We start from the raw sequence: 14,139 nt of genomic DNA on the forward strand, positions 1-14,139 counted from the left end.
CATGCCCTTGATAGCTTGGGCAGTCTCACGAGTGTTCTACAAAATAAATAAATAGGAAGACCAGTCTTGGGAGATGCAGACTTAAAAATAAAGCAGGCTTGCTTACCTGTAACAGGTGTTCTCTGAGGACAGCAAGATGGTAGTCCTCACACACGGGTGACATCATCGGATGGAGCCCAGTACAGAACTTTGATCTCAAAGAATCTAGAACTTTCAAACATGCCCGACTGAGCATGTGCAGCTGTTAGTCATCATTCTGCCCCCCAGGTAGAGTCCCTAGGTCCATAATATAGCTAATACATGAAGAAACCAACTCCCAGGGGAGGCAGGTGGGTTTTGTGAGGACTAACATTCTGCTGTCCTCAGACAACACCAGTTACAGGTAAGCAGCTCTGCTTTCTCCGAGGACAGGCATGACAAAGTGGGAAACTGCACCGTGGTGAAAGCACCATCTCTCTCCCTTTTGCCTTTGAGGCAGCTGACCCACAAAGGGGTCTAGGTGGGAAAAGAGTTGGGTTCTACAAAGAGAAAACCATAGAAAAGACAGACAGAAAACCCCAATGTGCAGCAGAGGCACCTAAGGCAGGGAGTGATGCAAATACCAGCAAGAAACATACTCCGCATCACAGAAAACATTACAAGCAGGGTTTCAGATCAGTAAACCTCAACGACAGTAGGTCTGGAACCTCCTGGATACAGGAAAAAGTTTAGAGATGTAAACAGATGACAGCATAACTTCCTTTGGTGTTAAAAGAAACTAAAAAAAAGCAACTGAGGCTTTGAGAGTTTTCTAGAAAAAAAAAAAACAAAAAACTGTGGTCCACTGGCATCTGAAGGACAGAATACATCTGCAGAAGTGTGCTGATAGGCACAACGGGCAGAAAAACCCAAGCAACGCTTGGAAGAATAATCAGCAACAACGGAAGGATCTGTGACAAACCCTACTTGCGAATGTACCAGACAAAACTAATCATGCAAGACCACATCAAGAATTTCAGGGGGATGAAAGGCAATCCCTGAATGGGATCACTACCCCAAACCCCCGAGCAGGAAGATAAGTTAGGCCTGAAGCTCACCCACCCTGCACCCTTGTCAATGGATGTCTACAGGATAGTTCAGGTGAGCAGGAAGGCACTTTGGACAACCCAATGAAGTGAGAAAAGCTAAGGCAGTATCGGCCAGGGCTTGGTAAAAATATAGGGAAAAAGTGGTGTCTCTCTTTCCTTGCAGGTATATGCTAAGATATATCACAAATGCCCTAGCTTTTCTTCCCCTCCCCTAGACATTCCAATGGAAGTCAAAAGGAACAAAGAACACAAGGAGGCAAACCGCTGGACTGCAGGAGTAAGAACAAGTCTTTAGATTGTGTATCTCAACCCCAAGCAAATAACTCACTGCCAATTCCAGTAGGGAGTTACTCACAGAGACAGCGCCCTCAGCCTGCTTTGAACAGCTGAAACAGAGAGTGAACCCCACCCCCAGGGAAGAAATCCAGAAACACTCACCAAGAGACAGGAAGCAGAAATACCGCAAACCCCTATAGAACATGATTTCTTCACCGGCCTGGAAATCCTAAGGGTACTAGGGCAGGATCAGTGTGATCTTGGAACAGACTGTCCAGCATCCTGGCCTAGATATCAATGCCTTAGCCATCATTACATACACTTCCCTCAAGGAAGCATGCGATCCAGTAAATGGAACAAATGTTGCATGAACCAGGACTTTCCTGTTCACAGACAGGGTTATACAAAAAATGGGAAGTATAGCTTGCAAGCCACTGCAACCAAAGAGTAGCACCTCTGTTGCAGGGTCCCTTGTCCCCCAACTCCCTCAGCCATGGATATGGCAATAGGTTGAAAGGCACACTCGCCAATTAGATGGATTAGAAACCTCCTCACTGAGGTAGGGTCTCCGCAAGTGAGAATGACTGGCAATAGTGGTCCTCCACGAAAAACGCCCATTCAGCTCAGCAGGTATCAAAGGTGACTCCCTGGATGGTAGAAACCCTTAATCTTCACCAGGGAGCTACCCCGAAGAGGAGACACCTAGTACGATGGGGAGACCGAATCTGGAATGGCTGCCTCACAAAATAGACTTAAGTAGAGCGCTACTGGCCGACCGGCTCTCGGATCCTGCAGCAAACAGAGAGCGATTGCCAGTCAGAAGCAGTGACATCCCTTCTCCAAGAAATGGAGAACGGGGGGGGGGGGGGGGGGGGGGGCGGGAGGAACAGGACATCCACTGTAGGGGTGGACAACCAGGTGTCCAGGGTGGGGAGATCTGCAAGGGGTGCCCTGCAAATCTAGTTGTATCTCCCCTTCCTGAAGGGACAGAAAAGCAACAGGAATTGAGGCCTCCTGATCCCAAAAAAACCTTCCAACTCTCCAGGTGAGAGTTGGGTTACAGTCACTAATTGCTGAGATTCCATAGAGGAACCGGTCACTTTAATGGTGGTTGGATTTGTTTGACCCATTGTCCCTGGGCCATCAGTTCCTGACAGTGGGCTCCCCACCCTCACAGGCTCGCATCTGTGGTGAGCAAGATCCAGACCGGTGGGGGTAGTGCATGTAGGAATGCGCACCGGGAGGCTTGGTTGAGTGCTCCGGGTGCACCAAAGATGTACATGCGGAATGCCTAAAGACGTGCGCGCAGCACAATTTGTGCGCTCGGGCCATTTATGTGGGCCGCTATGCACCCGGCACCGTTATGCGAGTTGCTGTGCGCACAAGTCTGCTGTGCACACGGCTCAGTTGAGTGGGCAATACGGCGGCGAAGGAGGGGAAATGGCGCCGACGACCACGCGGACAAGATGGTGCCCCCCCTCCCGCCCTCCCCGGAGGGTCTCCACGTGTGTGGACCCTCACACTGGATCGGGGTCTAGCCCAGATGGGGCTGCTCAACTGGACCACCAGTATCAACCCTTTAAGCCAGGCAAGTGGTCACCGGGAAGAGGAGTCCCAGGCCGAGTACTCAAGGGGAAAATCCCCCCTGGGACCCTGCAAAAGCTGTGAGACAGAGCTGTCTCACATAGACAAGAAGTTTGATTTCCTTCAAATTCTTTTTTTTTTTTTTTTACATATAGAAATTAATCAATACTTGCTTGATCCTGGAAACAATCAGGAGAAAGAAAGAAATCACCACAGTGTGGAAAACAAAGAAAGCTAGGGAACTGCAGGTTCAACTGCCTGCCTCTGCTGGGAGACAGAGAAATACTGAAGGGACGCAGGGTGAACACTGTCCTAATATAGGATACCTTTTCAGTTTTTCTCTGTCTCCCTCTGCTGGACAGGAGGCTCAACCCACTGTCTGGACTTATCCGGGTACGTACAGGGAATCTAGTTTTACTAGATCTGTCAGCCGTCTTTGATACAATAGATCATAATATCAAGATGGTTAGGTTAAAATAACCTGGTATAGGGGGCAATGTCCTACAATGGTTTTCATCCTAACTGATCTTTCATTCAAAATAAGAATTGAAGGGTGCACATCTGAAATATTTCAAATAGAAATAGGAGTACCACAAGGGTCAGCACTATCGGCTATGTTATTTAACATATATATGTGCCCACATTGTCATTTCTTATCAGGCTTGAGTATTAACTATTTCATCTACGCTGATGACATCCAATTCTGTATCCCAATAGATACATCAATTGAACACTCTTTACAAATTCTGGAAATTTACTTTTCAAGCATTAAACTCTCGAACAGGAAAATACCATGCGTATCCCCAACGCCAAACACCTAAATGATCAAACAAAAATCAAATTATCTGATCACGGGCGTGATTTGGGTATTATAATCGATAGTAAGCTCTCTATGAAAAAAACACATAAATCTAAAAATAAAGAATGGTTATCACAAATTAAATATATTAAACGATTAAAACCATTACTACCTCATATTGATTTTAGAACAGTCTTACAAACACTGATTTTCAGTGAATTAGACTACTGTTAACTCTCTTCTATTTGGACTACCACTTCAAATTTTACAGAATGTGACAGCAAGAGTCCTTACAGGTGGTAAGAAATATGAACATATTACACCAACCCTAAAATCTTTACACTGGGTCCCGATCAGATTTAGAGCCCAATATAAAACACTGACGATCATATATAACTCTCTCTATAATAACGTAGAATGGCTAAACGCATCTCCACACCCCCAACAGATCTTTAAGATCAGCTAATAAAGGTCTTTTGCAAATTCCCACTGTTCAGGGGGCATGCTTGGCCAGACCTAAACTCTGGAATACTATGCCAGTAGAACAGAGACTGGAATCAGACACTAAGCTCTTTAACAAAGGCTATCTGCCATCGCGTTCTCGGTCACAGATAAAGGATAGCAGTTATAGGTCAATAAAGATGGAATATAGCTTGAAATCTGATTATCAATTACATTTTATCATATTGTTGATGTGGTTTTATTTAGATTTTAATATATGACAAACTATATGCCATGTATTTATATTTTAATTTTATTGTAAACTGCCAAGTTTGTATCCCAGATTGACAGTATATAAATAAATAACAACTACCCTCCTGGTATCCACACCATTGGTGTTCAACTAGAAACACAGTCTTAGGTCAGTCCTGTGGCTTGCCCTGAGGGAAAAACAAACACAAACACACACACACACACACACTAGAAAGCAACTGGAAGAACAGTGCCCTCCACAGTAAAAGTACACCGACCAGTACTCATACAGTGGTATCCCATCCTATGGATGGCGGCACATCTACGAACCTACTCACTGTGCTTGTAAACAGAATCCCAGGGCACAGCAAGGAAAGAGCACCACCTGTTGAGTCTGTGGCTGCCAAAAAGCAATCAAAGAGTGTGTGATGGCGCCTTCCTCGCCAATGCTCCCTAGCACCTCATGGTCCAGAACAGATGAGACTGATACCTTGACACGAAGATGGCAGAACCCTGGCATAGCTGTGTACTGCACTGATAAGAGAGAATGCTGCCTGCCAGCGCCCAATGCATTTGGAGTAGATGACCCCTGCCATACCCGACCACACATGCTGCGTTCCACTGTCGCACTAAATCCCAATGGAGTGAACAGGAACAGTGTGATGACGGCATCCCCAGTACCACTGGAGCTCCGATTATAGCATGGTGGTGGATGGCGTCGCCCTATGGTACCACCCATACCCGATAACGCTCCAAGAGGCAGAACACAGTACTCGAAATTGCTCACCACCATTTCCCTCATGGAATGGCAGCAGCAAAATCCATGGCATCCGATGGTGCCCATGGTGCTCTGCGGCAGTGTCCTGTGGCATCCAACCATGTCCACTGCTGCCCACCATGGTGACGGCACCCATAGTGCTCTCATGCTCACCAATGATGGCACGCATCAATAGCACCAAATGATGCTGCACCCAGGGCTTCGACAGAGCTTGACCATGTCTTGCCCAGTTCAAAGGTATATAGTGCCATCCCTGGCGCCTCAAGCACCTGCGGATATCGACAGCCCAGCAGCACCAATAGAGACCCTAGTGTGCAAAGGGATTGATGGACCCCACGGTGCTAAGAATGCCAGGGGCGCCTGCAGGCAGAGGCTCTGCAGCCCCAACACACATCACCAGTGCCCAGAGAAACCACTGACTGCTGGCACCATTGGCAGTTCCCCTCAGCTCAACTATACATCCGAGGGCATCGATGCTGCAAGCTCGATGGTGTCCCTCACCAGAGACTATGGCTAACGATAGCTTTGACAGCAAACCTAGCGCTTATTAGCACCAATGGTGCATTAAGCCAGGTGGGGCCTCAGATGCCCCCCCCCCCCCGAGATCATCAGCATCCATGGTGCCAAATAACCATAGGCCAATGATGGGGTAGCATAATGCCCTGTCTGGACAATGTAAAGGAGCCTTGAGGGCACCAGACCACTGCACCTGGATGCCTCGGCGCTGGTAACCCCAATGCTCGATAGCACCAAGTTCGCCGAAACCCATTGCCCAAGGGCTTCAGTGGCACTCGAGGGCTCAGGAGCCCCAGTGGTCGATGGCCTCATTTAGTGGCATTCCCAGTGCCTCATCGATGGTGCTTGCCATCGTCAAGGGCGGCAACAAATGGCATCACTGGCCTCAAGGGCAGCCACACACCTCAATGGGATCGAGAGTGTCGATGGCATTGAGGGCGGCTCTGATAGCATTGAGGGGACCACGGCGCTCAATGGCAGACTAGTTCCTTTGAATGTGGGAAGGATGGCCTCTCCACATCCCATCCCCCCCCCCCCCCCCCCCAAATGGCGTGGTCCTCAATCTCGTCACTGTCCAAAACCACCATCGATGCCGATCGATCGGTGAAACAACATGGAACTGCCCGGGTAGAACTCAGGCAAGTCCCCAAGCTCAGTGGCCTACATGGATCACACACTGACTGCATTCTGTCAGTCCTGCCAGCACCTGACAAAAGTTAAAAAAAAACAGAGCAAGGAGAGTACAGATACTAAACTGCAGGTGGAGTATTTATTTAATAAGAGATAGTATTAGATGCTGCCAGGCTGCAAAGCAATTAAGGGCCGCCATGCGGCTGGCAGACAGTGGAAAGAGGAAGAAAAAAAAAAAGAAAGAAAACTATGGTAAGGTAAAAGAGAAAAACAGCTGCAGCTCTAGAAAAAAAAAAACAGTTTCAAGACTGTGAGGAGAGCAAAGCTCAATACTGTAAAACACATGGCTCCGCAGGAAAAAAAAAAAAAGAGACTGACGGACTCTGCCTAGGGGGCAGGGTGATAACTACAGCTGCCCATGTGTAAGGACTACCATCCTGCTTGTCCTCGGGAAAAAAATACAATAAAAAATTACAGCACAGAATTGGAAAGCCAACATACACTGTAAAAAAAACAAACAAACCTATAAAAGTACTAATTTAAAATTCAATAATAATTATGAAAAGAAACTCAATTGTGTACCAGACCCTTTTATAAGGCTAACACAAAATTTCAGGCCTCCTCTGCATCTTCCATTCCTACTCCAAATTAATCTGAGTCATACAGCACCCCTCCCTTCCATGCTACCTTGCTTTAGTAACTGATGGGGGAAGTATCTACCTTGAGTTCAATCAAGCTCCACTACTCATCTCAGTGGCAATCTGTATTTGCTAAACATATTTGGCACTGCTGGAGATGTGGTTGCTCAGAATTCAGAGTATTTTCATTATTAATCCAAAGGTGTCCTAAGCAAGTCATCATTGCAACCACAAAGTGCTGTTTCACCTACAGAGCCACTTTTTAAACCTTAAAATTTTAAGAAAACCCACTTTCCTCAGGAAGGTTTTGGGGCACTTAACCTTTACTTATTTTAAATTCCTATCTTAAAAGTGTGTTGAATCAGAAAAACCTCCATTCATTCTAAGTAGTAATTTCTCTCTCTAAACTATCATCTTTGTAAGATGTGATATCTTTTAAAAGACCAACCAACAAAAAAAAAAAGCTATATTTACCTGAGGTTTCAAGACCTCAGATAAATTAAACCAGTCTTTCTTAAGCTGGCCCTGAAGTGCCCATTAGCCAGTCTGGTTTTCAGGTCATCCACAATGAATATGCATGTCATGTGCATTCTCTGTGGATGTTCTGAAAACCTGATTGGCTGTGAGGTCACCAGGAAAGATTTGGGAAGTCCTAGACTAGGGACTGAAAGACCACTAAAAATAGTGCTTACCGGAGGTCTTGAAATTTCAGATAACAGTTTTTCTTGGCCCTTTAAAAAAGTATAACCTACAAAGACTCCAGTTTATTCTAGGCCAATAAAACTATTGAAATCTTCAAACTGAAATGTTGGGGGAAAAAATGCTATGGAAGATTGGTGTGGGTAGGACCGATTTCTTGTATGCTATATAATAATATCTACTGATACAAGCTTTTCAATTTTTAGAACAAAAAAAAAAAAAAAAGCCAAACAGGACATACCTTGAAGTGGACTCGAAGGTTGGAACCCCTTGCTTTGCATGCTGTCAATATAAACAACAGTAAGGTTAGGTTGCCCCAATTCTCACACTCACTGTAAATTAGTATAGAAGCATACTGGGAATGTTGCCTCTACTTACATTTGGTAGGGTTCTCTGGGTCAAGCGAGTAGCGGACCATTTTTGGAGATTAACTGTGGGAAGTAAAAAATGTAACTATTCAAAAATGAACAAAACAATTAGAATACCAGATAAATTAAAAAAAAATCTGACTTGCACAATTTAATATGAGAGCTTCTCATATTCAATAAACTTCTCCCAACCCCTGACCTTTCAAAATACTGACCTAGACAACCATACATTTCTTCTACTAGTCATCCTCCAATGAAGAAGTAGCTGCTCAGAATTCAATTTGTTTTCATGATTAATCCAAAGGTGTCCTAAGCAAGTCATCACTGCAGCCACAAAACACTCTCTCAAAAGCTTCCATATTAATTCTGTGTAGAACATCTAACAAAACATATTTATGAGTCAAATAAAAGTACAAGCCTCTAAAACAAGAAGAAAACTAGTAACTGTCATGCAAAATGTGCTCTTCGGACATGCCAAGTCTACAAGGGACCATGGCTGCTGTATACATGCCCTGAACCACTCAAGATCGCCTTGCCACCTCGAGCTCTAATACCTGCTCAGGATGTAAAATACGACGGTACAGGACGACAACGAGGCCCATCTGGCCTGCATGCAACTTGCAAAGAGCTTGCACACAAAAAAATCAAGCAGCAAAAAGTACGATATTCCATTTTATCTATCACGATCACCGTTGTCCTGTATCTCTATGAAACACCGCAAAGCTTTAACAACAGAAATCTACAGACCAGCCCGGAGCTTGTAAAGCCTCGATGGTGAGAATGATCAAAAAGAAACCACAGCCCAACTGGTGGAGGAAAGTGCGAGGATTAAAGTCGGATTCCAGGTACGGCCTACACAACCTCAGACTCTCCATCTCTGCCTAAATCCGGCACAGACCGACGGGATTTATCCACCGCGGCCCCCTCCCAGGGCGGATAACGCAGTCCGACCCAGCACCGGGTTTCCTCTCTCTCGCCGATCACTAAAGCCCCGGCCCTGCGGCCACCTAGTACAGTCACTGCTCAATCTCCGCCCCGTTTTGCCTTATTGACTGCAACGATGCCGAATCCCACTCCATATCTGCACTTTGCGGTGTTTTAAGGCATCCGTCCCGCTGCTTCTTCCTCGTTTGAACCTCTTAATTGCGTGATGCCGGAAATATTCCTCGGATTGAGTGTCAGACGTAGGACACCATACCAGACTCACCTCAGGCCGCGCAGGAAAGAGGGACCCCAGAGCATTCTGGGAGCGGGATCAGTGCCGGCAGTTCTCGCGATGCCCCGGCTCCTACCGACCTGCGCGAGAGCAGCCATTGTTCCGGAAGAAATAACCGACTTCCGGTAACATGGGCGGAAGCGGCTTTCTGACAAAACATTAAATAGGAAGTGCTGCGGGACAACAGGATAGTCAGATAATCGAAGGAGAGAGGAGTCCTCGTTTGTCGTTTCCTTGAGTCCGAAGTGATAAGCAAGAGAAGGTATCTTGAGACAGGATACCCCTTTTCACTGTTGCGAAGAAGAAGAGATCCTGTCTTCCTCGTTACATCTAGTGAAGAGAGACATCCCGCTTTCTCCCTGTTCCCACTTTCTTCCAAGACCCATCAGAAAATTAACTTTAGAAATTGAACAAGTGTGGTACGTGTAACTTCAAACGTTGAATTCGATGCAACATTTAATTTGGTCTACGGCAACAAGGCATTTCTGAGTATCGTCGTCCTTGTAAATAAATAGCTGTAACCCAAAATAATTTACCTAATTTTTCTTGTTCTTATGCAAAGTTCTTTCTCCAGCGGCAGATGTGAGGACTTTTCATCCGAAATGACATGGTTTGTTTTATTAGTTTGGTGTCATGTTCGTTGAAGTTGTATCTTTTTAGGTAGTGGGTTCCTAGCCCAGTACTAGAGAGAGACACCTGACCAATTTGGTTTTCAGGAAACCTGTAATGGATATGCATGTGATTAGATTTGCACACATTAAAGCCATAATACGTGTTACTCTTGAATCTGTCCCCTTGGAGCTTTATATCTTGATATGTGGTCCTTCAACGTCCCTTCTATTTATTTATTTAAACATTTTTATATACCGACATTAGTTGTGGACATCATGCCGGTTTACAGCAAAACTGGTTAAACTTGGAAATTACATTTTAATAGGGGAATCAAACTGGGAGGAGGGTAACAAGAAGTAGAAGAGAAATAACGGTAACATTAACATGGTTCCTCAGTGTGAGGAACCATGTTAATTAACTATTGAATTAAGGAGGTCTAAATTAAAAGAAATCAGGACCTATATTTGTATTCCCCAAAAGAGAAGCAAGATGGGGTGAGGGGGAGATGATAGAGATATTTAAATATATCAATATATCCTGTCGCAAGACAAGATATATTGATATATTTAAATAACAATATATCCTGTCGCAAGACCATTTCCATGTTTTGAACATAAGAAAAACTTCACTGCAGAAGTATACCTCTCACAGTACCAGAAAATCCTGGAGATCACAGATTATAATCTTTTTAATAAAAAATTGAAAAATTAATATTTCAAAATGACTTTCTCATGATCTAATGTGCTTGTCTGTTTTTCTCTTATTTTATATTTTCAACTTCACACTTCATCCCGCCCGCTAAGATTAGCACAAAAAGGCACTCTGCAAGCTCCTCCCATTAAATCATCTTTAAGGAAAAGAGCTCTATCCACTGCAGGCCCCAAACAATGGAACTTGCTTCCTCCTGAGCTCAGACTGATTCATTGCCCTACCAGTTCAAGAAAAGACTCAAGACTTGGTTGTTCGGTCAAGCATTCCCATAACTTCTTGAGTCACCCATAACATCCACAAACTGTCACAGACTATTGCCTCCACAGACTGTCACAGACTATCGCTATCCATGACCTAAGTTTATGGTTACTTAGCTACAGTAACTTCTTCCCCCCCCCCTTCCTCCCTCCATTAGTTAATTACCCTCCTATTTTAGCTTGTTACCCTTTAACTCCAATTCGTTTGTAACTGCACACATTGTTCTTTTTCCTAGTTATGTTCTCCAAGTTGTTCATCTCCTTGTTCATTGTAAGACACTGTTGTCATTATTTTCTACTTGTTGTAATGTAAACCGGAATGATAAGTAACCCTGTCACTTGAACTTCGGTATAAAAAAAAAAAAAGTTATAAATAAATACCTGAAAAGTATTAATGCACAAGAAGCCAATTTTTTTTTCCTGTAGTTTGAACACATTTTGTCATGGAGTATTTTGTTTCTTTGTGAATGCAGACTTCATCAGTTCTAATCTTGCCATCATGGTGTGCATTCCTTGCATCGTCATTCCAATTGTGCTCTGGGTGTATAAGAAATTCCTGGAACCATATCTCTACCCCTTCATTGGTCCATTAATCAACCGCATATGGCCCAGGAAAGCTGTTCAAAATGTTCAACAGAATCACAACCAAGACAAAGGGGATTGTAATGGAACTTACAAGGTAAAGATGCTCTTTTCCACAAAGGACATAGAATGCTAGAGGCTTGGAGTACATTATGGACAAAACATGCAGATTGGCAGCTGGGGTTTGCAGTTTTCTCCCATAGTTCATAGGAGTGTGGCATGAAAGATGGGCCCAGAAATTTTTCCAATGGAAGCTAAGAAGCAGCCTTGATTGTTACTGAGGATTAGTGCCACAATCCATGTATCATTTATTTATTTAATATTTTGTCCAAAGGTACTCTTGGAGAGATACAATGTAACATCAGTAATATTGGACAACAATAAAACAAACAAAATACATCATAAAGCACTGAAAACCACAGAAGCAGAAAACTCTTATGAAATTTAGTGTTAGAAATTTATTCATTTAATCATATCGCTGATAGTGTCCAGTTCCAATTGAGCTGGAAGCCCAAAAACGCAGGAGGAAAATGCCAGGGCCAAAATAAAAGCTTTTGAAAGCATCTCTAAGTCACTACTGCTTTTATGAGTCCAATTAGGTTGGGGATCATTCGTGAGGCCCTTGATCAGAGCCCAGGGTAGGTATTAAACTGCTACAAAGTGTGAATGCAGCACCGATAGCTGAAGAGCAAACCATCATCAGAGCCCCATGCAGCTGTTATGTTGCTATAGATAAAGTGAAAATACAGCATAGATGACTGAAAAGTGACCCAGGAGAGTCTTTAAAATGGGGACATGACTGTAAAAAGAAATTTAATGCAAAAAAAAAAAAAAAAAAGCAAATTTGTGAAAGAGCACTGACAACATGATATAGCCAAGAAATGAGCAAGGCAATACAGAGAAACTTAGCTAATACTGCTACTTTAAAGAGTGGTGTTTTACTGATGTGTGTGTTTCTCTTTCAGCTTGAAAGTACTGAACCAGCTCATGAAAGTGCTAGAAATGGACCTGCAGAAGTTTTGGACAAAAAGACCAATTAAGCAGATTTCTCACACTTCCAAGAATAGATTGAAAGACTGCTCCCTCCATGACTAATATTGCTGCTCTGAGAGTGAAAATACGTTGTGATTATTTTACAGGCTCCCCTCCAATTGAAGATAGGGGTTTAGCATATTTCTGCTTAAAATGTTGAAAAAAGGGATGCCTAACAAATCTATTTATTCTGCATTTCTCTCCCATTCCATGTTCTCTATTTCTTCACTTGTAAATTCTCAGAAAGTAATAGAAACATCTTTAGGTATATTTGGCTGGTGAGATAAATAGAGATTTACAATGTGTAACATGTTTGCTGTTGAATAAAAGTTTTCCTATTACTTCATTTTCAGTATCACATTTTAAAATGTGAGCACTCTGGGATTAAATTCAGTCAGGTTCAGGTTTGGTGATTAAAATCCTTGTATCCTGCGTTAAAAATAAAATAAAACTTGGGCTAGCTCACTATCAGTGTGCAGACATGCAGAGGAACCTGGCTGGTACATAATCCCCTGTCCCCTTTCCCACTCTTTCCAGATATAGCTGTTGTCATTGCTTAATTTTATTACCTGTATATAAACTCTTTTGAAACTATTGTGCTGCTCAATTGGGATAGATCTTTCTTCTTCTCATTCCAACCACCCACTTCCCTGCTTAAGCTTATCAATTCTAAGGTTAATAGTAGTGCATCAGTGCTCAGCTTTCCTCTTTGTTTTACCCATAGTTCCAGATCTCAACTTTTTTTAATGCTGTCTCCCTAGCCTCCACTAGAGAATGACTAAGACTTTGTTTCGTTAAGATTCAGAGTGAGTTTGTTGTGTGAGAGCAAGGCTTTTATTGTGGATAGGCATATTGACATGAAACATGAGGTGCCTTGCCAGGGGCAAGAAACATTGAAAATCGGCTCCATAGAGTCAGTATGAGACACCCAGGGGTAGATTTTATAAACTTGCACGCACTTTTGTTCGCGCACCAAGCGCAAACAAAAGTACGCCGGATTTTATAAGAGACGCGTGTAGCTTATAAAATGCGGGGTCGGCACGCGCAAGGGGGTGCACCTTGCGCGGGCCGAGCCCTACGTGCGCTGCCCGTTCATTCCGAGGCCGCTCCGAAATTGGAGCGGCCTCGGAGAGAACTTTCTTTCCACCACCCTGGCCCTATCTAAACCCCACCCCTACCGTTGTCGGCAGAGTTACGCCTGCCTGCGGGCTGCTGGCGCGCCATCACCCGACCCGGGGGCTGGTCCGGAGGCCTTGACCATGCCCCCGGGCCAGTGTCACGCCCCCGGCACACCTCCCACCCCACCCTGAAATTCGTGCCGCCAACCCGACACGCCCCCTTTGCGAAGCCCCGGGACTTGCACACACCGCCTATGCAAAATAGGCTCGGCGCACGCAAGGGGCTTTTTTAAGGGTTACGCGCATAACTTATGCACGTAACCCTTTTAAAATCCGGCCCCCAGAGTTTAGAGAAGGGAGCAGGGGAAAGTCAGGTAAATGTTGAATAGGACTGATGAAAGCACTGAGCCCTATGGGGGCCCATGTAGATATGTTGTTATCAATCTGGAGTTGACTTCTGTCTTACAAATATGATCTAAACGAGGAGAGGACGTAAACCTCTCCTAGTTGTTATTGTGGATAGGTGGTGTCATGGTATCAAAGGTAGCAGTCAGATCTAGTAA

At 44.2% G+C, this 14,139-nt stretch overlaps 2 long non-coding RNA genes and 2 other non-coding genes across 6 annotated transcripts; 1 reads left to right on the forward strand and 3 right to left on the reverse strand.

The window, feature by feature from the left end:
- Positions 1 to 9,358, reverse strand: LOC115077879. 3 transcript variants are annotated; one of them, XR_003852995.1, is made up of 5 exons: positions 8,910 to 8,924; positions 8,264 to 8,427; positions 8,059 to 8,111; positions 7,922 to 7,962; positions 1 to 36 (listed from the first exon to the last, which is right to left on the reverse strand). It is a non-coding gene; the product is annotated as an uncharacterized LOC115077879 (long non-coding RNA). The 3 variants fall into 3 exon arrangements; XR_003852994.1 differs by lacking the exons at positions 8,264 to 8,427; positions 8,910 to 8,924 and adding an exon at positions 9,256 to 9,358; XR_003852996.1 differs by lacking the exon at positions 8,264 to 8,427 and having other exon boundaries at positions 8,910 to 8,934.
- Positions 7,144 to 7,209, reverse strand: LOC115082789. The gene has a single exon (XR_003854278.1). It is a non-coding gene; the product is annotated as a small nucleolar RNA SNORD58 (small nucleolar RNA).
- LOC115082786 lies at positions 8,313 to 8,378 on the reverse strand. The gene has a single exon (XR_003854275.1). It is a non-coding gene; the product is annotated as a small nucleolar RNA SNORD58 (small nucleolar RNA).
- Positions 9,359 to 9,430: 72 nt separating the features above from the next.
- LOC115077889 lies at positions 9,431 to 13,169 on the forward strand. The gene is made up of 3 exons (XR_003852998.1): positions 9,431 to 9,683; positions 11,318 to 11,523; positions 12,392 to 13,169. It is a non-coding gene; the product is annotated as an uncharacterized LOC115077889 (long non-coding RNA).
- Positions 13,170 to 14,139: the final 970 nt, after the last annotated feature.

Source organism: Rhinatrema bivittatum, chromosome 1 (genome assembly GCF_901001135.1).
Source record: "Rhinatrema bivittatum chromosome 1, aRhiBiv1.1, whole genome shotgun sequence".
NCBI classification, from domain to species: domain Eukaryota; kingdom Metazoa; phylum Chordata; class Amphibia; order Gymnophiona; family Rhinatrematidae; genus Rhinatrema; species Rhinatrema bivittatum.